At 47.2% G+C, this 21,593-nt stretch overlaps 1 long non-coding RNA gene across 1 annotated transcript; it reads right to left on the bottom strand.

Annotated features, from left to right (window-relative positions):
* Window positions 1–6,508: 6,508 nt before the first annotated feature.
* LOC138473562 (uncharacterized) lies at window positions 6,509–20,424 on the bottom strand. The gene is made up of 2 exons (XR_011268781.1): window positions 19,240–20,424; window positions 6,509–6,768 (listed from the first exon to the last, which is right to left on the bottom strand). It is a non-coding gene; the product is annotated as an uncharacterized lncRNA (long non-coding RNA).
* Between the last annotated feature and the right edge of the window lie 1,169 nt (window positions 20,425–21,593).

Here is a 21,593-nt window from a genome sequence, read left to right as displayed (position 1 = left end):
TCGAGAGATAATGTATGCCAGGGTACCGGCGGAATTTCCAATGGTCTAAGGAATCCAGCTGGTTTCTGCTTTGATGACTTATTTTGCGCACACATGCCGCAGGATAGGATGAATTGAATAACGTCCTTACGCCACGTGGGCCACCAGTAGCTTCGTTTTACCTTGGCTAGAGTCTTAGCAATTCCAGGGTGACCCTCAATGAAAGAGTCGTGATACCCAGAGATGACCTGTTCTTGTAGTTCCTTTTTGGGTAAGAATAAACGGTTCCTGAAATATGGTAGTTGGTCCTTAATTGTATAGTGTTCTCCTCGTGCATTCCACTCTTGTAACAGCTCAGGACTCATCAAGCGTTCAATCTCTTCTTGTAGTTCATTCGGAGTCATTGTTGTCGTAATGCCCAGGAGCTTGTCACTTGGAATAATGGCCACTGGATCGGGGGTCGTGTATACCTGTTCATCAATACCCATACAGGAAAGGGCATCGGCCTTTCCGTTTTTTGACACCTGGTTGAAAGATGATCACGTAATCATACTCCGCGAAGAAAAGGGCCCAGTGTAGTTGTCGTGAGGATTGAGCCTTCGCTGTTTTTAGGTATTGTAGATTTCGATGGTCAGTTATTACGGTGATTCTATGCCTGGCACCTAGGAGATAATGTCACCAGACCTTAAAAGCTGACTTGATGACTAGAAGCTCTTTATCCGTGATAGCGTAATTGAGTTCAGGTGGTGAGAAATTACGTGACCAGAAGGCTACAGGGTGCAATTGACCGGTTTTTGGGTCCCTTTGTGAGAGAACAGCTCCCATTACCATGCTTGAGGCGTCCGTTTTACCACGTAAGGAAGATCTGGGCGAGGATTTCGTAGGATCGGGGCGGAAGTGAACCTCACCTTGAGTTCTTGGAAAGCCTCTTCTGCTTCTTCTGTCCATTGGAATTTCTTATTGCTTTTTCTTAATAGTGATGTGACCAGATGCACTATTTGAAAAAACCCCGGGATGAATCGGCGGTAGAAGTTTGCAAAACCCAACATGCTCTGGATTCCTTTGAACGAATTTGGCGACGGTCAGTTTAGAATGGCACGTTTGGCATAGAGTTGATGTTGGCGGAGTTTTGTAAGAACGGAGTGGACATGCTTGACGTGGTCCTGTTTTGAAGCTGAATATACTAGACATCATCAATATAGACTAGGGCACAGACATCAATTAGTTCTCTCAAGACATCATTCATGAAGTACTGAAATGCAGCGGGAGCGTTGCAAAGCCCAAAGGGCATTACCTGGTATTCTTATAGGCCAAATTTGGTACGAAAGGCGGTCTTCCATTCATCACCCTTTTTCACTCGGACGAGATGGTACAATCCTCTAAGGTCCAATTTAGTATAGATTTGGGCGTCTTTGACTTTATCTAACAGTTCCGGAATGAGCAGTAGGGGGTAGCGATTTTTAATGGTCATTTGGTTTAATGCGCAGTAGTCGATGCAAGTTCTCAAATCTCCTTCCTTCTTCGGTACGAAGAATAGAGGAGATGCTGCTGGTGACTCCGAAGGGCGGATGAAACCATTTGCCAGGTATTGATCTAAATAGGACTTCAAATTTTGGTTTTCTGGTTCTGTGAGTGCATAGATTCGACTACAAGGGATTTGTGCACCTGGTACTAGGTCGATCTGGTAATCATATGGCCTGTGCGGCGGCAAGGTATTAGCTTGTTCCTTCTGAAACACATCTTGAAAGTCCTGTTATTCACTTGGTAGGGTACCGGTCACACCCAGAGTTATTGCTGCTGTTCCATGGGCAGATGTACTTGTATTTGTTGGCTGTTTTTCTTTGTGGTAACAAGTGTGAGTACAACTTTCGGAAAAGGTAAACTCCTTTGCACGCCAATCTAATCGAGGATTGTGAGCTACCAACCACGGCATCCCTAAGATCAACCTAAACTGGGGCGCCTTGATGAGGTCGAAAGCAATAGATTCCGGTGTCCATCCTGGCACAGAAGTGTTAAAACTGCTGTGCATTGGGATACTGGACCGGAAGCTATTTCCGTACCATCAACGGTGGTGACGGTTTCAGTGGTTGGCTTAGGGCATAGAGGAAGCCCCATCTTTGCTGCGAGATCCTGGTCCATATAATTCCCCACTGCTCCGCTGTCTATGTACGCTTCTACGGTATGCATCCGAGACGGTTGCTGGTGATTGCTCAGGATCACAGGCAACGCAAAATGGGAGGTCTGTAGTTCACCTTCTTCGCTCGACAAATGGACCCCTACATTTGACGGGCTTGGTAGTTTTCCGACTCCTCGTCGTGTCTTCCTTGTCAGTGGCTTCTACGGTTCTCCTCAGCGGCTTCACTGGACACTCTTTAAGGAAATGGCCTGATTTTCCGCAGTATAAGCATAACTGCTGCTGCCTTCTCTTGTCCCTTTCAGCCTTGGTTAAAGGGTCCCTTACCCCTCCTATTTGTATTGGTTCCACTGAACTTTCTGTTGCTCGTGGGGCATTGTCCTTTGATCGTACGTACATAGGGCGGGTGTCCAGTCTACTCCGTTCTGCTATTCGGTCTTGCAATCTATGATCTAGCTGAACAACACAATTAATTAACTCTGCACAGTCTTTTGGTGGATCGACCGCTTGGGCAAGAACATCTTTTAGCTCCCCCCGTAGGCCCCGGTGGAATAACGTAGTTCTCTTCTCCTCAGGCCACCCTGCTTCGACCACGAGCCTGTTGAAGGTTGCTATATATGTTAATAAGTCTTGGTTTCCTTGACGAAGGGACAAAAGTTTGTTGTCTAGTGCCTGTCCATGGGTACAACGAGCGAAGAGCTTTTTCATCTCCTGCTGAAAACTCCTGAAGTCATGTAGCAGAGGATCATCCTGACTAACAAAGGGTACAGACCAGTCCGCAGCACTGCCACTCAAATAAGATAGCACGAAAGCAACCGTGACTGGTCGTTAGGGAAGGCCCCAGGCCTACAAAGGAAATGGAGGCGACATTGGTTCATAAATGTTGCATACTTCTTGGGGTCTCTGCGAAGCGCTCAGGTGGGGCCAAAGGAACTGCTCCAGGAAGGGTTGTCTGTACTGGATTGGCTGATGGTGTTGGCACTGATGAGACGTTCCCAGGTAATGGAGCTTGTCTTGCCTGTGACTGGAGGAGTTGCCTACTCAGGTCGTCAGTGCGTTTCTTAGCAACTATCAATTCCCTTCGCAGGACATTGGTCTCCTGTCTGGCTGAATGCACCTCAGCACATAACTGTTCCAGCCTTTGAGCTAACTGGTCGGTTTCTGACATTTCCATGACGCCCAGGTGGATTATGTTTTTTTTAAGGCTTCACGTTCTGTAACGCTCACCTGATATCCATGGGGATGCCACTCAGCCTGGCTGGACCACTTGCGATCTCGAACCCCTCCTTTGGACTCTGTTCGGCCGAGGATCAGGCCTGAAATACATGGATTTTTGTTGCTTGGATCCCACCTCCCCTGTGGACCCAACTTTCCCCTTAGTTCTCTCCTCACCTTGCTTTCTAGTATGATGTGCTCTCCGTCCTGCCTCTCGGTGCAGGGGTGCGTTGTTGGTGTGGGCGCGCCGCGACCTAGTTGCTTCACTGGTGCGGACCCTAAGAGTCCAGACCTGCTGTGACTCCTGTTCGTCAAGGTAAGTTTGCTGGGTTTTGTAGTTTGTCCTTTTCTTTCCAATTGCCCCTGTTAATGTCTCTCCTTCTTCCTCTAGGTGCAGGAAGAGCTCATTAGTGATGTCGTGCTGCTTGGGGCTAAACACAAGATGGTGAGTGAAAGCGCGATGCGCAGCGCCATCTTTCCTTTTCTTGTGCTGACCTGTCTTTCTCTCTTTCTTGCAGGCCGCTGCAATGTCCCAGAATGGATGCTGGCTGAGAAAATAGTGAGCAGTGAGTAATGCGTAGCACGTAGCGCCTTCTTGACTTTGTGTGCTAATCTGTGTTTCCTCTCTTTTGCAGGTCGTTGTTATGGCCCGGAATGGATGTTGACCAAGAGCGACTCGAACCCAGGTAAGCATGATATTGCTTTAGCTATTTTCGGAATTGGAATATAAACGCTTACTAATGCTGTTTCGTTCTCTTCTTCTCAGGTTGCGGCGTTTTCGAAGATCGAGGGGACGTCGCTGAGATGCTGTGTTCTCTGGACCAAAAGAGTGGTGGATGGTGAGCAGGATTCACTCACAGGTAAGTGTTACACTGATGGTGTTCTTGTTCTTTCAGGTACGCAGCTCCGGTAAGGCAGGCGAAGATCCGAGCAGAATGTGGTGAGCGTCACGCTGCAGAGCGCAGAGTAACGCGAAGCGTGTTTCTCTGCCTGGGCGTGGTTTATATAGCCCCGAGGTATCCCAGGTATCCCTAGGCCTGACCACACCTAAAACACTAGACCGCATAGCACGGTTCATTGAACTGAGCTATGCTGGGGCATCCATGTTGTACAAAGTCCATTGTCAAGTCCAGTCCTCAAGTTTTCCTCACTTTATATATGAGCCTGGTGCCTTTATGACTCCAGGAGAGTCTTGGATGAGATGGCAAGGCCTTTAAGGCCATAATGGAGGGTCATAGCTTAGCCCCAATGCCTTGCCTATAAGGGCCAGGGGCCATGACACTGTATAGTGGGAGAGAGGCCCACGCCCGACCGGGCAAATGGGTGCAGTACTAAACAGAGCTTAGTTTGAGACATAGTTGAACAGATGACTGCAATGCTAAACACAGATAGATTTGAGAGTCCTGTATAATGGGAGAAAGGCCTACGCGTAACAGAACAATTGAGTGGAGTCCTAAACACAGCTAGATGTGAGACACAGTTGAACAAATGACTGCAATACTAAAGACAGCTGGATTTGAGAGTCCTGTAAAGTGGGAGAGGGGCCTACGCCTAACGGAACAATTGAGTGGAGTACTAAGCACAGCTAGATTTAACAGTGTGGGGGAGAGGGAGGCAGCAGAGATATTCAAAGTGTTTTAGATAAGTTTGAAAAGCGGGTAGGCTTCTGGGGTAGAGTAATTGCTCTACTCCCCGCCTAGACCACTTCTACCGTACTGGTCCTAGTCGTTGCTGGTTGACGGCAGGCTACTGGCTTCCCCTGCTGACAACTGCAGACACGATCTGGAACCGCCTCTGTAGGGGCCGCCCTTTGCCCTGGGACCCTTAGCCGCAGGGGCTTCACAGGCAGAGGACTACCCTGGAGAATTCACTTATGACCTTGGTGGAGAGCCAATCACTGGCGGTGGGCGGGATGGGAGGCGGGAGTTGGTGGAAGGAATATAACCGTCTACCTGGGTGAAAAGTGGGCATGTGTAAGATGTGCAGGTATATACCGAGCACGGAAGGGAAAATATACCAATCAAGGGAGGTGGGAGGGGCGGGAGGGTGAAGCAACTGGAGGCGAGGCAGGGACGGGGAAGAGCGCGGCTGCATGCAGGTCAGAAGGGGGATTTTAAACTATTTTACAATATGCTGGCTCAAGGGAGTCACACGGGCACAATCACTGACCTGGGTCTGCCTGGGTGAAAATGGGCATGCGTAGGATGTGCAGGTATATACCAAGCACGGAAGGGACAATCTACCAATCAGGGGAGGTGGGAGGGCCTGGAGGCGAAGCAGAGACAGGGAAGAGCGCGGCTGCATGCAGGTCAGGAGGGGGATTTTAAACAATTTTACAACAATAGGGGGTCACACAGGCACAATCACTGACCTGGGTCAAAATGGGCACGCGTAGGATGTGCAGGTATATATCGAGCATGGAAGAGAAAATCTACCAATCAAGGGAGGTGGGAGGGCCGAAAGGCAGGTGGGGGAAGCAACTGGAGGAGAGGCAGGGATGGGGAAGAGCGCAGCTGCACGTGGGTCGGGAGGGGAATTTTAAACAATTTTACAACAATATGCCGGCGCAAGGGGTTCACACGGGCACAATCACTGACCTGGGTCTGCCCGAGTGAAAATGGGCACGCGTAGGATGTGCAGGTATATACCGAGCATGGAAGAGAAAATCTACCAATCAAGGGAGGTGGGAGGGCCGGGCGGCAGGTGGGGAAGCAACTGGAGGCGTGGCAGGGACGGGGAAGAGCGCAGCTCCACGCGGGTCAGGAGGGGGATTTTAAACAATTTTACAACAATATGCTGGCTCAAGGGGGTCACACGGACACAATCACTGACCTGGGTCTGCCTGGGTGAAAATGGGCACGTGTAGGAAGTGGAGGTGGGAGGCGGGTGGGAGAAGCGAAATCAGGCAATCCTGGCGGTCCATGTTTCTGAATAGCTGCTCACTTAGGGAGGAACCAGTCTCAGGTCAGCTGAGCCTGATACAACGCAACATGGGTAAGTGTGGTGTGGGTTACAGGGTGGAAATCTAACATGTGCTGTTCACACAGCGGCTGCATTCAAGGGCTTGGGGGAAGGTTCTTAGTAGATTTAAATGGGCCCATTCATCACGAGAAATGCACAGCTAAGGCACAGGCCGCATTAGAAGACCACCAACATTAAATCAAAGGCACACTAGTTAGATGCCATCGAGCCAGGGTCCGATTTATTTTCCGTTTGCACATGTATAAAAGATTTTTATGTCTTAATGTATGTATTTCCTGAGCGCTTAATAACAAGCACGCTAGGACACTGTGACTGCGTATCCTCTCTGATGCGGATCCTGAAAATGCGGGGTAGGAGGAGAGGGAAATGTAAAAGTCTGATGCCAGCATTTCTCTCCATGACGTTTCTTTGTAAAACAAGGCTCCTGTTCAAATGCAGCATGCCGTTCTCGAGACAGACTGTAAAAAAAAATAAAAAAGAGAATAAAGAGAAGACATGCACACTTATGTTTAAAACAGCAGGGAAGATGCATTTAAATTACATAAAAGCCAGTCACTGCGCCTGCCCTGTGTGTCTGCTGCGGGTCACTGAGCCCAGCCCCACTGAACATGCTTAGTGGTTCCAACCTCGACCGCTGCAGCAGCAGGTCAAAGTGCCATCCTTACTGCGGCAGCTTATTGGTTTACTACTCCTGGTGCCGGCAGCTGCGTGCGAGTTCAATGCCCAGCCTAAGAAAGACAGCTCAGCACGTTAGTGAATGTACTTCAGAGACTAACATCTATAGAGTTCAGCATTGGTTGTAACAATGCTGACAGATCTGTGTACTTTTACTATTTCATTATAAGGTTGGAATAGATCTGATCAAATTATTACCATGGTCTGCTATTAGAACGTTATTGGCCAGCCGAACAGCTGTCACCCGGAAGGTTTTGCAAGCTTGAGGTGCCAGAAAGAAAGGAGTTAATTGCTCCCAATGCTGGACTAGGCACCAGAGGAGCAACAAAGATACAGCCGTTAATATTGTAGGGTATTTTGTATAGATTTGGGGCATAGCGGTTTGTTCTTACTGCCAAAATGAAAATAATTCAGTAATAATCACTCTTTACATTCAGATTAGATTTGGTATATAGTACTACAGTATACATACATTATTTCAGCACACAGATACATTTAGTGGTATACATTATGTTGGTATGCGTTATTGGTGGTATTTCTGGTGAGCATAATTCCTTTGTTTTATATGTGGCCCCAATATCCAGAACTCCTTATTTTTGCTTGGTTTGTTCGTGTGATCACTAGAGAGGCCTCAGGCTTACATTTCAGGAACACCACATTTTCAATTGGAGTGCCACCATGGGCTGTCCTCACTGTCTTATCTGCGGCAGCGAGCTAACGTGTTATTTATCACCAATTTATCTACATCGGTGAACAATGTCCAGGGCCTCTCTTTCTGCTGACTCATGTACCTCCAGCAGCAGTCTATTTCATTATATTATTATTATGTTCCGTTCAGAAAACATACACTTATATACTGAATGGAATCATGCACACAGCTACCGCTAAGTCTATGGCACTATGGTAGGAATTATTATAGGCAAACTCCGCTGCCGGCAGGACATTGAGCCAATCTGACTGAAACTGCAGGCACAAACATCGCAGATATTGTTCCATAGTGCTATTGACTCTCTCAGTCTGTCCATCCGTATGAGGGTGATAAGTACTAGACAACCTGTCATCAATTAGTAATGCCGAATTTAGTGCTCTCCAAAAACATGACGCAAATTGTGAGCCCCTGTCAGTGATTATCACTGAAGGTAGGCCAAAAAAACGGAATATATGCCAGATGAATAAATCAGCCAGACCAGCAGCTGTTGGTAAACCAATACAGGGGATAAAAAGGGCCAATTTTGTAAAGTAGTCCACCACAACCCATATGGTATCGTAGCCTTTATTTCTTGGAAGTTCTACCACAAAATCAATTGATATCATGTCCCATGGTTTTTTAGGAACAGATAGGGACTGGAGTAAACCCACTGGTTTGCCAGGAGTGTTCTTGCATTGACTGCATACAGAACATGTTGAAACATAATTTATAACATCTTGTGTTATAGACGGCCACCAACACCATCTTTTCAGCAACTCTAGGGTCTTCTTCTGTCCAGGATGGGCATCAATCAAGGAATCATGACCCCAACTGAGGGCCTTGTTCCGAGTGGTACGAGTTGGTAGATAGAGTACTCCTTGTTTGAAAGGCAAACCATTGTATATATCAAGATTCAATTCCTGAATCAATTGTGGATTTAGTTTCACCCACTCCTGTAACTCGTTTTTTAGGGAAGGTTGTGCAGAACAACTACATATCACGTGATCTGCCAACAACTTATTTTGCACCAATGGTTCTTCCTTCACCTCTTCACGGATGCGAGACAAAGCATCCGACTTGACATGTTGTCTGGCAGGGCGATAAGTAATCTGGAAATCGTATTGAGCAAAAAAGACATGCCATCTGGCCTGTCTAGCTGTAAGACATTTCATAGTTTTGAATGCCTGAAGATTTCTATGATCCGAGTACACCAGCACCTGATGTTTGGCCCCAAGAAGATGATGTCGCCATTCTCGGAAAGCATCTTTGATTGCAAGTAATTCACGCTCAGTGACAGTATAGTTCTGTTCATATGAGGTAAGCTTACGTGAGAAGAAAGCAACTGGATGCTCCTCCTTGGTTGCTGCACAAACTTGCGTAAGTACAGCTCCTGTAGCGACACTGGAAGCATCTGCTTCAACAATAAACTGAAAATCCGGATCAGGATGTTGAAGTACAGGTGCAGTGGTAAATACTTCCTTTAACATCTCAAAAGATGCTTGGGCATTCTGGTTCCAACAGAATGGAACTTTGGAACTAGTTAAAGCTGTCAATGGGGCCACTGTTTTGGAGAAAGAACGAATAAATCTGCGATAAAAATTCACAAAACCTAGGAATGACTGTAATGACTTGACATTGTGTGGAACGGGCCAATTCAATATGGCCTTCACTTAGGAACGACTCATTTGAACACCTTGATTGGTAATGTCGTAACCCAGAAATTCCACTTCTTGTGTATGAAAGACACATTTCTCGGCTTTAACAAAAAACTTGTTCTCTCTCAGTCTTTGTAAGACAGCTAACACGTGTTTAACATGTTCTGGAAAAGACGATGAATATATCAAAATGTCATCCAAGTAAATCACCACGAATTGGTCTATCATATCTCTGAAGATATCGTTCATGAAGAACTGAAATGTGGCGGGAGCGTTACAAAGACCAAAAGGCATCACTAAATATTCATAAAGGCCGTACCGCGTCTTAAAAGCGGTCTTCCATTCGTCTCCTTCACGAATGCGAACCAGATTGTAAGCACCGCGCAAGTCCAATTTAGAGAAGTACTTGGAAGTTACTAATTGATCTAACAGAACATTTATCAGTGGTAAAGGGTACTGATTCTTTATGGTGATGTCGTTAAGAGCCCTGTAATCAATGCAAGGCCTTAGATATCCTTCTTTCTTAGGAACAAAGAATAAAGGAGAGGCAGCCGGCGATTGAGATGGCCGTATAAATCCCATATCAAGAGCTTTATCGATGTATTCTTTCAAGACAACATCTTCTTTGGGAGTTAAAGAATAGACTGGACCAGTAGGGATTTTATCTCCAGGAATTAGTTCAATTGGACAATCATACTGCCTATGTGGAGGCAGCTGTTCTGCCTGGCCTTTGTCAAACACATCAGCAAAATCTGTATATTCACTTGGTATATGTGTACCGCTCTGATGTACCACACTAATAGTGGAAATTCCCTCCATAGAGCCCAAAATATGTGATTTATTTGACACCACCTGACTGGTAAAGCAATGTTCATTGCAAAAAACGGAAGGATATTGGATCAATCCCGTAACCCAGTCAATGGCGGGAATATGAAGAGTCAACCAAGCAAGTCCAAGTAATATTTTGTACTGAGGAGCCGCAATGACATCGAAGACTATTTCCTCCGAATGACCATTTAATAAAGTCATCTGAATAGGTACAGTCTCCTGAGTTACCATACCGGAAATCAAGACCAATCCATCCACAGTATTAACAGTTTCAGGTTTGTTCTTGTCTACAAGGGGTATAGAACATTTCTTGGCATATGTGATATCGATGTAATTATTAGTGGCTCCAGAATCAAACATAGCCTTGGAAACCAATTCTTGATCATCAAAACGTAAAGTCATCTCAACAGCTATAGGTGCTTGCGCTGGAAATGTAATGGAGTCCGATGTAACACTCGACACAGGGACTCCTGCTACTGCCGAGTTTTGGCGTTTCCCGAAGGCTTAACTGGTTTTTTAGGACATGCCCCCAGTAAATGCTCAGATGAACCGCAATACATACATACATTGTTTTTTCTTCGGTTCTCTCTTTCTGCTCTAGACAACCGTCCTCTCACCGCACCAATTTGCATTGGTTCAGGATCATTCGAAGAAGCTGCCGGTGTCTCAGAACGAACCGGTGCATGCAGGAAAGGTTTTCTCTCTCCTTTGCGAGCATTTCTTCGGGCATCAATTTGTAAAATCAAATCAAGAAATTCTGAGAAACCTGTAGGAACCACTGGGACCGTGGATAAGGCATCTTTGAGTTCTTCTGAGAGACCCTTGTAGAAAACCGCCGTCTTCTTGTCTTCAGGCCATTGGGTTTCGGCTGTTAATTGGTTGAATAAGGTGATGTAAGCCAACAGAGGTTGACTGCCTTGTTGTAGATTCAGCAACTCCAGATCTGTGGCTTGAGTAGCGTAGCGCATATCAAAGACTTTGCTCATAGCAGCCAGAAGATCATCGCAATCGTACAACAAGGGGCTATTTGATTCCAATAAAGGATTAGCCCAAGCAGCCGCTGTACCCCCCAAATGGGAAAGCACGAATGCTGCTTTAGTAGTTAGGTCGGGAAACGAATTAGGCCGGTAAAGGAAATGAAGTCGGCACTGATTAACAAAAGTTCTATAGGTTTTAGGATCACCTGTGAACCTTTCCGGGGGAGCCAAGGGAAACTGTGTTGGCATAACCACTTTAAGAGTTTCCTGTGATAATGATGGTGCCGTAATCCCAGATCCAGATGCAGTGGCTACTGGAACCTGTGCTCCCTGAGGAGTGGCATGCAAGGCATCTTGCATAACATCCATTCGATGCCGTAGCATGTCCTGTGCCGTAATCATTTCATTTTTCAAGTCAGTGATTAACTGAGTCAAAACAGTTAAAGGATCCATACCCTCCATGGCTTCTGATTCTGTCATAAATCACCAATGTATCAATTGAAAGGATACGGTAACCAAAAAAGGATACAATTGGTAGCGCTCTTCCGGATCCTTTTTCACACGACTTGATTGTAGGTAGGTCAAATTAGACCTTCCAAATGATACAACTCTCTGACTGATGAAACAGGCAGAGAGATGGATCACTGGAAAAGGCGTGGGTATTGTATCGGAAGTACACCTAGGATAGATAAAGTATCATAAGAAACTGTCCCAAACTCAATTCACTATAATAGCACAGTATTAGCATTAATTCAAAACACTGACCTTATGGCAAAAAACTGAAGCATTCAACGAAAGTCTCTTGAAGAAAACCAGGAATTGAACCAACGACAAAGGAGGGGAAGATTAGTAAGGGAGACTTATCCCGAACGGCACGAGGCTCACGCTAGATACCGGGTTGGTGCACCACAGGATAGCGTCCAAAGTACTGTGCACAATCACCTTCCAATAGTTCATGAAATACTTCCTTTCCCACGAAGAACAAAAATTAGAAGTTCACCTGTTAACTGTCACAGGTACCAAAGGTTCAAAGTAGTTCAGAAAACCACGTGCAGGATTGCACACGACAGCGTACACGCAGCCAGGACAGGCGCGCTAGGAGACAGCGTTTCCGCGTGGAGATTTAGCACACAAACAGGATACACGCAGCCCAGGACAGCCGCGCTTGAAAACTGTGTCCGCGTGTGGAGATTTGGCACGCGAACAGGATACACGCAGCCCAGGACAGCCGCGCTTGAAGACAACGTCCGCGTGAATATTTGGCACGCAAGCAGGATACACGCAGCCCAGGACAGCCGCGCTTGAAGAGAGCGTCCGCGTGGAGATTTGGCACGCAAACAGGATGCACGCAGCTCAGGACAGCCGCGCTTGCAAACAGCGTCCGCGTGGAGATTTGGCACGTGAACAGGATACACGCAGCTCAGGACATTAACGTGTGGAGGAAAACACGCTCCAAAAGGCGAAAGAGGTTGCTGAAGGGAATGCGAGGACGCAGGTACGGAGTTCAGCTACAAAACGCCAAAAATGAATTAATCATAAGCAGCGATCGACATTTCCACGCTGCTTATGTACGTACTGCCGTGATACACGTGATGGAACTAAGTCATGTGAATTTAACGACGTGAAAAATGCAGACGTTGTTTTCCGGGCAATGCATTGAACAACCTCCATTTCGAATAGAATGGTCTAGCGGTTCTATGGGCGTAACTCATTTTGTATGGAGAGGTCGTTCCCGGTCCAGAGATATGTCCAGCAGGCATGACATATACATCGTCCTGGTCTAGTGGGAGCGCCAAGGCCGTGCCGCCTATCTCGTGGCCCAGCGCTGTGTGCATCCTCTCGGGCTATTCGTGGGCTTTTCTCCGGTAGTCGGCCACTCACTGTTTCATCCGCTGCCGCATGCCTACATTCCAGTCACTGCCCGCCTGGCACCCGATTTCAAGTGCCGCCGGGGGTCCCTTTGTGTTGGCAAGCCGCCATCTTAGTATCGATTGCGCTGCTTCCGGATCAGGACACAAAGTGGCCTAATTCAGTCTGCTGTGACCACTATCTCTCGCTGATACGCTCATCTGCTGCCTGAAGTATTCACCCAGATACCGTATCTTTTTTCCGCTGGAACAGGCCGTCAACACATGCGTTTTGCTTCAAATCAATAAGTCGGATCACGGAGCTCCAAGGAATCGGAGCCTACTCCATGGCTGCTTGGCCACACCCCTTTGTCTGAGAGATAATTGTGTGTAAAGTTTTAATGGCTGGCATTTCCAGGGTAGTAGGAACATCCAGTTCGGAAGTGCGTGGATGTCTGCTGTATATTGTATAAAAAGGAGTCTGCCCCGTACTGATGTGAAAAGAATTATTATAGGCGTATTCAGCTATCCACAGCAAGTCCTTCCAACTTTCTTCCACTTGATGCAGCATACAGCGTAGGTATTGCTTGAGTGTTTGGTTCGTTCTTTCTGTTTGACCATCCGTTTGGGGATGGTGGCTAGTGGATAGTCGGATATAGATTTGGGCCATGGAACAGCATTTCCTCCAGAAGTTGGACACAAATTGGGTACCTCGGTCTGAGATCAGTACCGAAGCAAACCCATGAAGCCGTACGATATGTTCGAGAAATACCTTTGCCAGGCTAGATGCATTTGGGAGACCTTTAAACAGCAAGTGTGCCATTTTTGAAAATAAGTCTATGACCACTAGAATGGTATTGAATCCTTGACTGGGTGGTAAATCGGTGATGAAGTCGAGAGATAATGTATGCCAGGGTACCGGCGGAATTTCCAATGGTCTAAGGAATCCAGCTGGTTTCTGCTTTGATGACTTATTTTGCGCACACATGCCGCAGGATAGGATGAGTTGAATAACGTCCTTACGCCACGTGGGCCACCAGTAGCTTCGTTTTACCTTGGCTAGAGTCTTAGCAATTCCAGGGTGACCCTCAATGAAAGAGTCGCGATACCCAGAGATGACCTGTTCTTGTAGTTCCTTTTTGGGTAAGAATAAACGGTTCCTGAAATATGGTAGTTGGTCCTTAATTGTATAGTGTTCTCCTCGTGCATTCCACTCTTGTAACAGCTCAGGACTCATCAAGCGTTCGATCTCTTCTTGTAGTTCATTCGGAGTCATTGTTGTCGTAATGCCCAGGAGCTTGTCACTTGGAATAATGGCCACTGGATCGGGGGTCGTGTATACCTGTTCATCAATACCCATACACGAAAGGGCATCGGCCTTTCCGTTTTTTGACACCTGGTTGAAAGATGATCACGTAATCATACTCCGCGAAGAAAAGGGCCCAGTGTAGTTGTCGTGAGGATTGAGCTTTCGCTGTTTTTAGGTATTGTAGATTTCGATGGTCAGTTATTACGGTGATTCTATGCCTGGCACCTAGGAGATAATGTCACCAGACCTTAAAAGCTGACTTGATGACTAGAAGCTCTTTATCCGTGATAGCGTAATTGAGTTCAGGTGGTGAGAAATTACGTGACCAGAAGGCTACAGGGTGCAATTGACCGGTTTTTGGGTCCCTTTGTGAGAGAACAGCTCCCATTACCATGCTTGAGGCGTCCGTTTTACCACGTAAGGAAGATCTGGGCGAGGATTTCGTAGGATCGGGGCGGAAGTGAACCTCACCTTGAGTTCTTGGAAGGCCTCTTCTGCTTCTTCTGTCCATTGGAATTTCTTATTGCTTTTTCTTAATAGTGATGTGACCAGATGCACTATTTGAAAAAACCCCGGGATGAATCGGCGGTAGAAGTTTGCAAAACCCAACATGCTCTGGATTCCTTTGAACGAATTTGGCGACAGTCAGTTTAGAATGGCACGTTTGGCATAGAGTTGATGTTGGCAGAGTTTTGTAAGAACGGAGTGGACATGCTTGACGTGGTCCTGTTTTGAAGCTGAATATACTAGACATCATCAATATAGACTAGGGCACAGACATCAATTAGTTCTCTCAAGACATCATTCATGAAGTACTGAAATGCAGCGGGAGCGTTGCAAAGCCCAAAGGGCATTACCTGGTATTCGTATAGGCCAAATTTGGTACGAAAGGCGGTCTTCCATTCATCACCCTTTTTCACTCGGACGAGATGGTACAATCCTCTAAGGTCCAATTTAGTATAGGTTTGGGCGTCTTTGACTTTATCTAACAGTACCGGAATGAGCAGTAGGGGGTAGCGATTTTTAATGGTCATTTGGTTTAATGCGCAGTAGTCGATGCAAGTTCTCAAATCTCCTTCCTTCTTCGGTACGAAGAATAGAGGAGATGCTGCTGGTGACTCCGAAGGGCGGATGAAACCATTTGCCAGGTATTGATCTAAATAGGACTTCAAATTTTGGTTTTCTGGTTCTGTGAGTGCATAGATTCGACTACAAGGGATTTGTGCACCTGGTACTAGGTCGATCTGGTAATCATATGGCCTGTGCGGCGGCAAGGTATTAGCTTGTTCCTTCTGAAACACATCTTGAAAGTCCTGTTATTCACTTGGTAGGGTACCGGTCACACCCAGAGTTATTGCTGCTGTTCCATGGGCAGATGTACTTGTATTTGTTGGCTGTTTTTCTTTGTGGTAACAAGTGTGAGTACAACTTTCGGAAAAGGTAAACTCCTTTGCACGCCAATCTAATCGAGGATTGTGAGCTACCAACCACGGCATCCCTAAGATCAACCTAAACTGGGGCGCCTTGATGAGGTCGAAAGCAATAGATTCCCGGTGTCCATCCTGGCACAGAAGTGTTAAAACTGCTGTGCATTGGGATACTGGACCGGAAGCTATTTCCGTACCATCAACGGTGGTGACGGTTTCAGTGGTTGGCTTAGGGCATAGAGGAAGCCCCATCTTTGCTGCGAGATCCTGGTCCATATAATTCCCCACTGCTCCGCTGTCTATGTACGCTTCTATGGTATGCATCCGAGACGGTTGCTGGTGATTGCTCAGGATCACAGGCAACACAAAATGGGAGGTCTGTAGTTCACCTTCTTCGCTCGACAAATGGACCCCTACATTTGACGGCTTGGTAGTTTTCCGACTCCTCGTCGTGTCTTCCTTGTCAGTGGCTTCTACGGTTCTCCTCAGCGGCTTCACTGGACACTCTTTAAGGAAATGGCCTGATTTTCCGCAGTATAAGCATAACTGCTGCTGCCTTCTCTTGTCCCTTTCAGCCTTGGTTAAAGGGTCCCTTACCCCTCCTATTTGTATTGGTTCCACTGAACTTTCTGTTGCTCGTGGGGCATTGTCCTTTGATCGTACGTACATAGGGCGGGTGTCCAGTCTACTCCGTTCTGCTATTCGGTCTTGCAATCTATGATCTAGCTGAACAACACAATTAATTAACTCTGCACAGTCTTTTGGTGGATCGACCGCTTGGGCAAGAACATCTTTTAGCTCCCCCCGTAGGCCCCGGTGGAATAACGTAGTTCTCTTCTCCTCAGGCCACCCTGCTTCAACCACGAGCCTGTTGAAGGTTGCTATATATGTTAATAAGTCTTGGTTTCCTTGACGAAGGGACAAAAGTTTGTTGTCTAGTGCCTGTCCATGGGTACGACGAGCGAAGAGCTTTTTCATCTCCTGCTGAAAACTCCTGAAGTCATGTAGCAGAGGATCATCCTGACTAACAAAGGGTACAGACCAGTCCGCAGCACTGCCACTCAAATAAGATAGCGCGAAAGCAACCGTGACTGGTCGTTATGGAAGGCCCCAGGCCTACAAAGGAAATGGAGGCGACATTGGTTCATAAATGTTGCATACTTCTTGGGGTCTCTGCGAAGCGCTCAGGTGGGGCCAAAGGAACTGCTCCAGGAAGGGTTGTCTGTACTGGATTGGCTGATGGTGTTGGCACTGATGAGACGTTCCCAGGTAATGGAGCTTGTCTTGCCTGTGACTGGAGGAGTTGCCTACTCAGGTCGTCAGTGCGTTTCTTAGCAACTATCAATTCCCTCCGCAGGACATTGGTCTCCTGTCTGGCTGAATGCACCTCAGCACACAACTGTCCCAGCATTTGAGCTAACTGGTCGGTTTCTGACATTTCCATGACGCCCAGGTGGATTATGTTTTTTTTAAGGCTTCACGTTCTGTAACGCTCACCTGATATCCATGGGGATGCCACTCAGCCTGGCTGGACCACTAGCGATCTCGAACCCCTCCTTTGGACTCTGTTCGGCCGAGGATCAGGCCTGAAATACATGGATTTTTGTTGCTTGGATCCCACCTCCCCTGTGGACCCAACTTTCCCCTTAGTTCTCTCCTCACCTTGCTTTCTAGTATGATGTGCTCTCCGTCCTGCCTCTCGGTGCAGGGGTGCGTTGTTGGTGTGGGCGCGCCGCGACCTAGTTGCTTCACTGGTGCGGGCCCTAAGAGTCCAGACCTGCTGTGACTCCTGTTCGTCAAGGTAAGTTTGCTGGGTTTTGTAGTTTGTCCTTTTCTTTCCAATTGCCCCTGTTAATGTCTCTCCTTCTTCCTCTAGGTGCAGGAAGAGCTCATTAGTGATGTCGTGCTGCTTGGGGCTAAACACAAGATGGTGAGTGAAAGCGCGATGCGCGGCGCCATCTTTCCTTTTCTTGTGCTGACCTGTCTTTCTCTCTTTCTTGCAGGCCGCTGCAATGTCCCAGAATGGATGCTGGCTGAGAAAATAGTGAGCAGTGAGTAATGCGTAGCACGTAGCGCCTTCTTGACTTTGTGTGCTAATCTGTGTTTCCTCTCTTTTGCAGGTCGTTGTTATGGCCCGGAATGGATGTTGACCAAGAGCGACTCGAACCCAGGTAAGCATGATATTGCTTTAGCTATTTTCGGAATTGGAATATAAACGCTTACTAATGCTGTTTCGTTCTCTTCTTCTCAGGTTGCGGCGTTTTCGAAGATCGAGGGGACGTCGCTGAGATGCTGTGTTCTCTGGACCAAAAGAGTGGTGGATGGCGAGCAGGATTCACTCACAGGTAAGTGTTACACTGATGGTGTTCTTGTTCTTGTTCTTTCAGGTACGCAGCTCCGGTAAGGCAGGCGAAGATCCGAGCAGAATGTGGTGAGCGTCACGCTGCAGAGTGCAGAGTAACGCGAAGCGTGTTTCTCTGCCTGGGCGTGGTTTATATAGCCCCGAGGTATCCCAGGTATCCCTAGGCCTGACCACACCTAAAACACTAGACCGCATAGCACGGTTCATTGAACTGAGCTATGCTGGGGCATCCATGTTGTACAAAGTCCATTGTCAAGTCCAGTCCTCAAGTTTTCCTCACTTTATATATGAGCCTGGTGCCTTTATGACTCCAGGAGAGTCTTGGATGAGATGGCAAAGCCTTTAAGGCCATAATGGAGGGTCATAGCTTAGCCCCAATGCCTTGCCTATAAGGGCCAGGGGCCATGACACTGTATAGTGGGAGAGAGGCCCACGCCCGACCGGGCAAATGGGTGCAGTACTAAACAGAGCTTAGTTTGAGACACAGTTGAACAAATGACTGCAATACTAAAGACAGCTGGATTTGAGAGTCCTGTAAAGTGGGAGAGGGGCCTACGCCTAACGGAACAATTGAGTGGAGTACTAAGCACAGCTAGATTTAACAGTGTGGGGGAGAGGGAGGCAGCAGAGATATTCAAAGTGTTTTAGATAAGTTTGAAAAGCGGGTAGGCTTCTGGGGTAGAGTAATTGCTCTACTCCCCGCCTAGACCACTTCTACCGTACTGGTCCTAGTCGTTGCTGGTTGACGGAGGGCTACTGGCTTCCCCTGCTGACAACTGCAGACACGATCTGGAACCGCCTCTGTAGGGGCCGCCCTTTGCCTTGGGGCCCTTAGCCGCAGGGGCTTCACAGGCAGAGGACTACCCTGGAGAATTCACTTATGACCTTGGTGGAGAGCCAATCACTGGCGGTGGGCGGGATGGGAGGCGGGAGTTGGTGGAAGGAATATAACCGTCTACCTGGGTGAAAAGTGGGCATGTGTAAGATGTGCAGGTATATACCGAGCACGGAAGGGAAAATATACCAATCAAGGGAGGTGGGAGGGGCGGGAGGGTGAAGCAACTGGAGGCGAGGCAGGGACGGGGAAGAGCGCGGCTGCATGCAGGTCGGAAGGGGGATTTTAAACTATTTTACAATATGCTGGCTCAATGTAACGCTTACCTGACTCTGCGGGGACACCACTCTTAGAATGTAACTTTCTTCTCTGAGTGCGTTGTTCTAACCCTTAGTTTTATTTCTCAAAACCTTAAGCTCCAATGGACTAGAAATCTATGAGGAAACACAAGAACATAGATAAATGTAACTTTCCCAAAGGTAACTTGCACTAACTAATCTCCCTATCTATCTTCCTTTTCAATCTCTCTACTCTTACCTTTGATTAGTATATTGTGGGCTATCCATCCTGCTTCTGCGCAGGGGCGCTTGTCCTGAAGATGGAAGGGGTGGCTATTAGGATGGTACTGTAGATGGGTGATTGGAGGGAAGGCAAAAGACACGGAAAGGAACCAAATAGCCACAGTATAAAACCACACTGGAGTGACTCCCAAACCCTTGGACTGGATTGAAACAGGACCCTGAGGTGATGAGCGCTAATGACGATAAAACCTGAGGAGAACTGTAACAGGGTTTCAATATGGAATGCCACAGAATATCCTAAAGACGTTGTCCAAATATAAACAATGACTAAATGAACGGAGAGAATTATTTTACTATTGCGAGTTCAATGAAGAGGCACAAGTTAAAAGTACTCCACAGAGAAAACATAGCAACAGGAAAACCTGAGGCAAGCGTTTGCGTGTCACTAGTGACAGACTCCTCACACACGATTTGAGTGCCGGAGCCCCGACACTCGACACCTGATTGGAACTGTTCAAGCGCAATGCGCACTATCCACCACAATCAAAATACCAGAAAAGATACTGGCGGAAGGCGCGAGCACAGCTGAGCGTTGCCGCTAACTTACTTCAATTAGAAAGATTGGCCCCCCCAAACGTGTAACGAACACCAAAGCCAAGGAGCGTTAAGGGGCAAGGTAAAGAACGGAAGCAGGGAACAGGAACTATGAAAGAACGAGGTTCTGAGGAGAATCTTGACAGGATCCGCGGTAAGCGTCCTCTGTAAACAAAACAGACGCGAAGCGCGGAACGCTAAGGGGGAGGGGCTTAAATACTGAAGGCGTGACAACAACTAGACTGCACAGCCCCCATACCAGGAATTTCACCGGGGGCCATGTTTGCAGGATAAGGAAGTGTCAAAAACTACATAGCCAAGGTTCTACCTTCCCAGAGCCCAGGATCTATATGCAGTTCTTTAGACATTTTAGTAGGTTTTGTGAGGGGAAACCGGTGGTCATGACAGTACTCCCCCCCCCAAAGCCCCTCCAAGAGTGGAACTCCCCCTCCCAGGTTTGCACGGGTTATTTACGTGAAAGGCCTTTAGCAATCTAGGGGCGTGAAGGTTTTCAACAGGTTCCCATGTTCTGTCCTGAGGACCATAGCCTTTCCAATCCACCAAGTAGTACAGTTTATTACGCACAATCTTAGAGTCCAGGATGGCCTTGACCTCATACTCCAACTGATCATTCTCCACTTCCACGGGCACTGGCGCCTCTTGGATTCGGGTGTTTGGGTAGACTGGTTTCAAAAGGGACACGTGAAACACTGAGTGGATCTTCATGGTTTTTGGAAGGACGAGCCTCATGGCTACAGGATTGATTATCTTCTCAATGGCGAAAGGTCCCAGGAATCGCGGAAGGAATTTTCGTGATCCTTTTAAGGCCAAATTCCGAGTGGATAACCACACCAAATCCCCCACTTTATACTCTGGAGCATCGCATCTTTTGCTGTCCGCAAATTTCTTCTGGGACTCTTTAGCCAAAGATAAGTGTTCCTTTGCTTGAGCAATGGATGTTGTGATTTTTTCATGCAGACATTTAACCGCTGGCATTTCCAAAGGTTCTGGTGGGTCGTAGGCTGATGTACGAGGATGCCGGCCGTGTAGGGTATAAAAAGGACTCAATCCAGTGGAGGCATGCACTGAGTTATTATACGCATATTCCGCAACCCATAAAACATTTAACCAGGTGTCTTCGAGTTGATGTAGCATGCATCTGATATACTGTTCCAAGGTTTGGTTGGTTCGCTCAGTTTGGCCATCAGTTTGGGGATGATGGCTCGTGGACAGGCGTACATCAATCTTTGCCAATTCACAACATTTTTTCCAAAATTTAGAAACAAATTGACTTCCCCGATCAGAAACCACTATTGTGGGGAAACCATGCAATTTCACAATATTCTCCAGAAAGGTTCTTGCCAGAACAGCCGCTGTGGGAAGACCCTTCAATGCGATGAAATGTGCCATTTTTGAGAATAAGTCCACTACCACTAAAATGGTATCACAACCTCCACAATTTGGTAAATCTGTGATGAAGTCCATTGAAATTGTGTGCCAGGGAACGGGGGGCACACTCAGAGGTTGGAGAAGACCAGCTGGTTTCCTTTTTTGAGTCTTATTTT

This window comes from Ambystoma mexicanum, chromosome 8 (assembly GCF_040938575.1).
Source record: "Ambystoma mexicanum isolate Mex_15411 chromosome 8, UKY_AmexF1_1, whole genome shotgun sequence".
Lineage (NCBI taxonomy): Eukaryota > Metazoa > Chordata > Amphibia > Caudata > Ambystomatidae > Ambystoma > Ambystoma mexicanum.
Note: the sequence above shows the minus strand (reverse complement) of the source record. Positions and strands in the feature narration are given on the sequence as shown.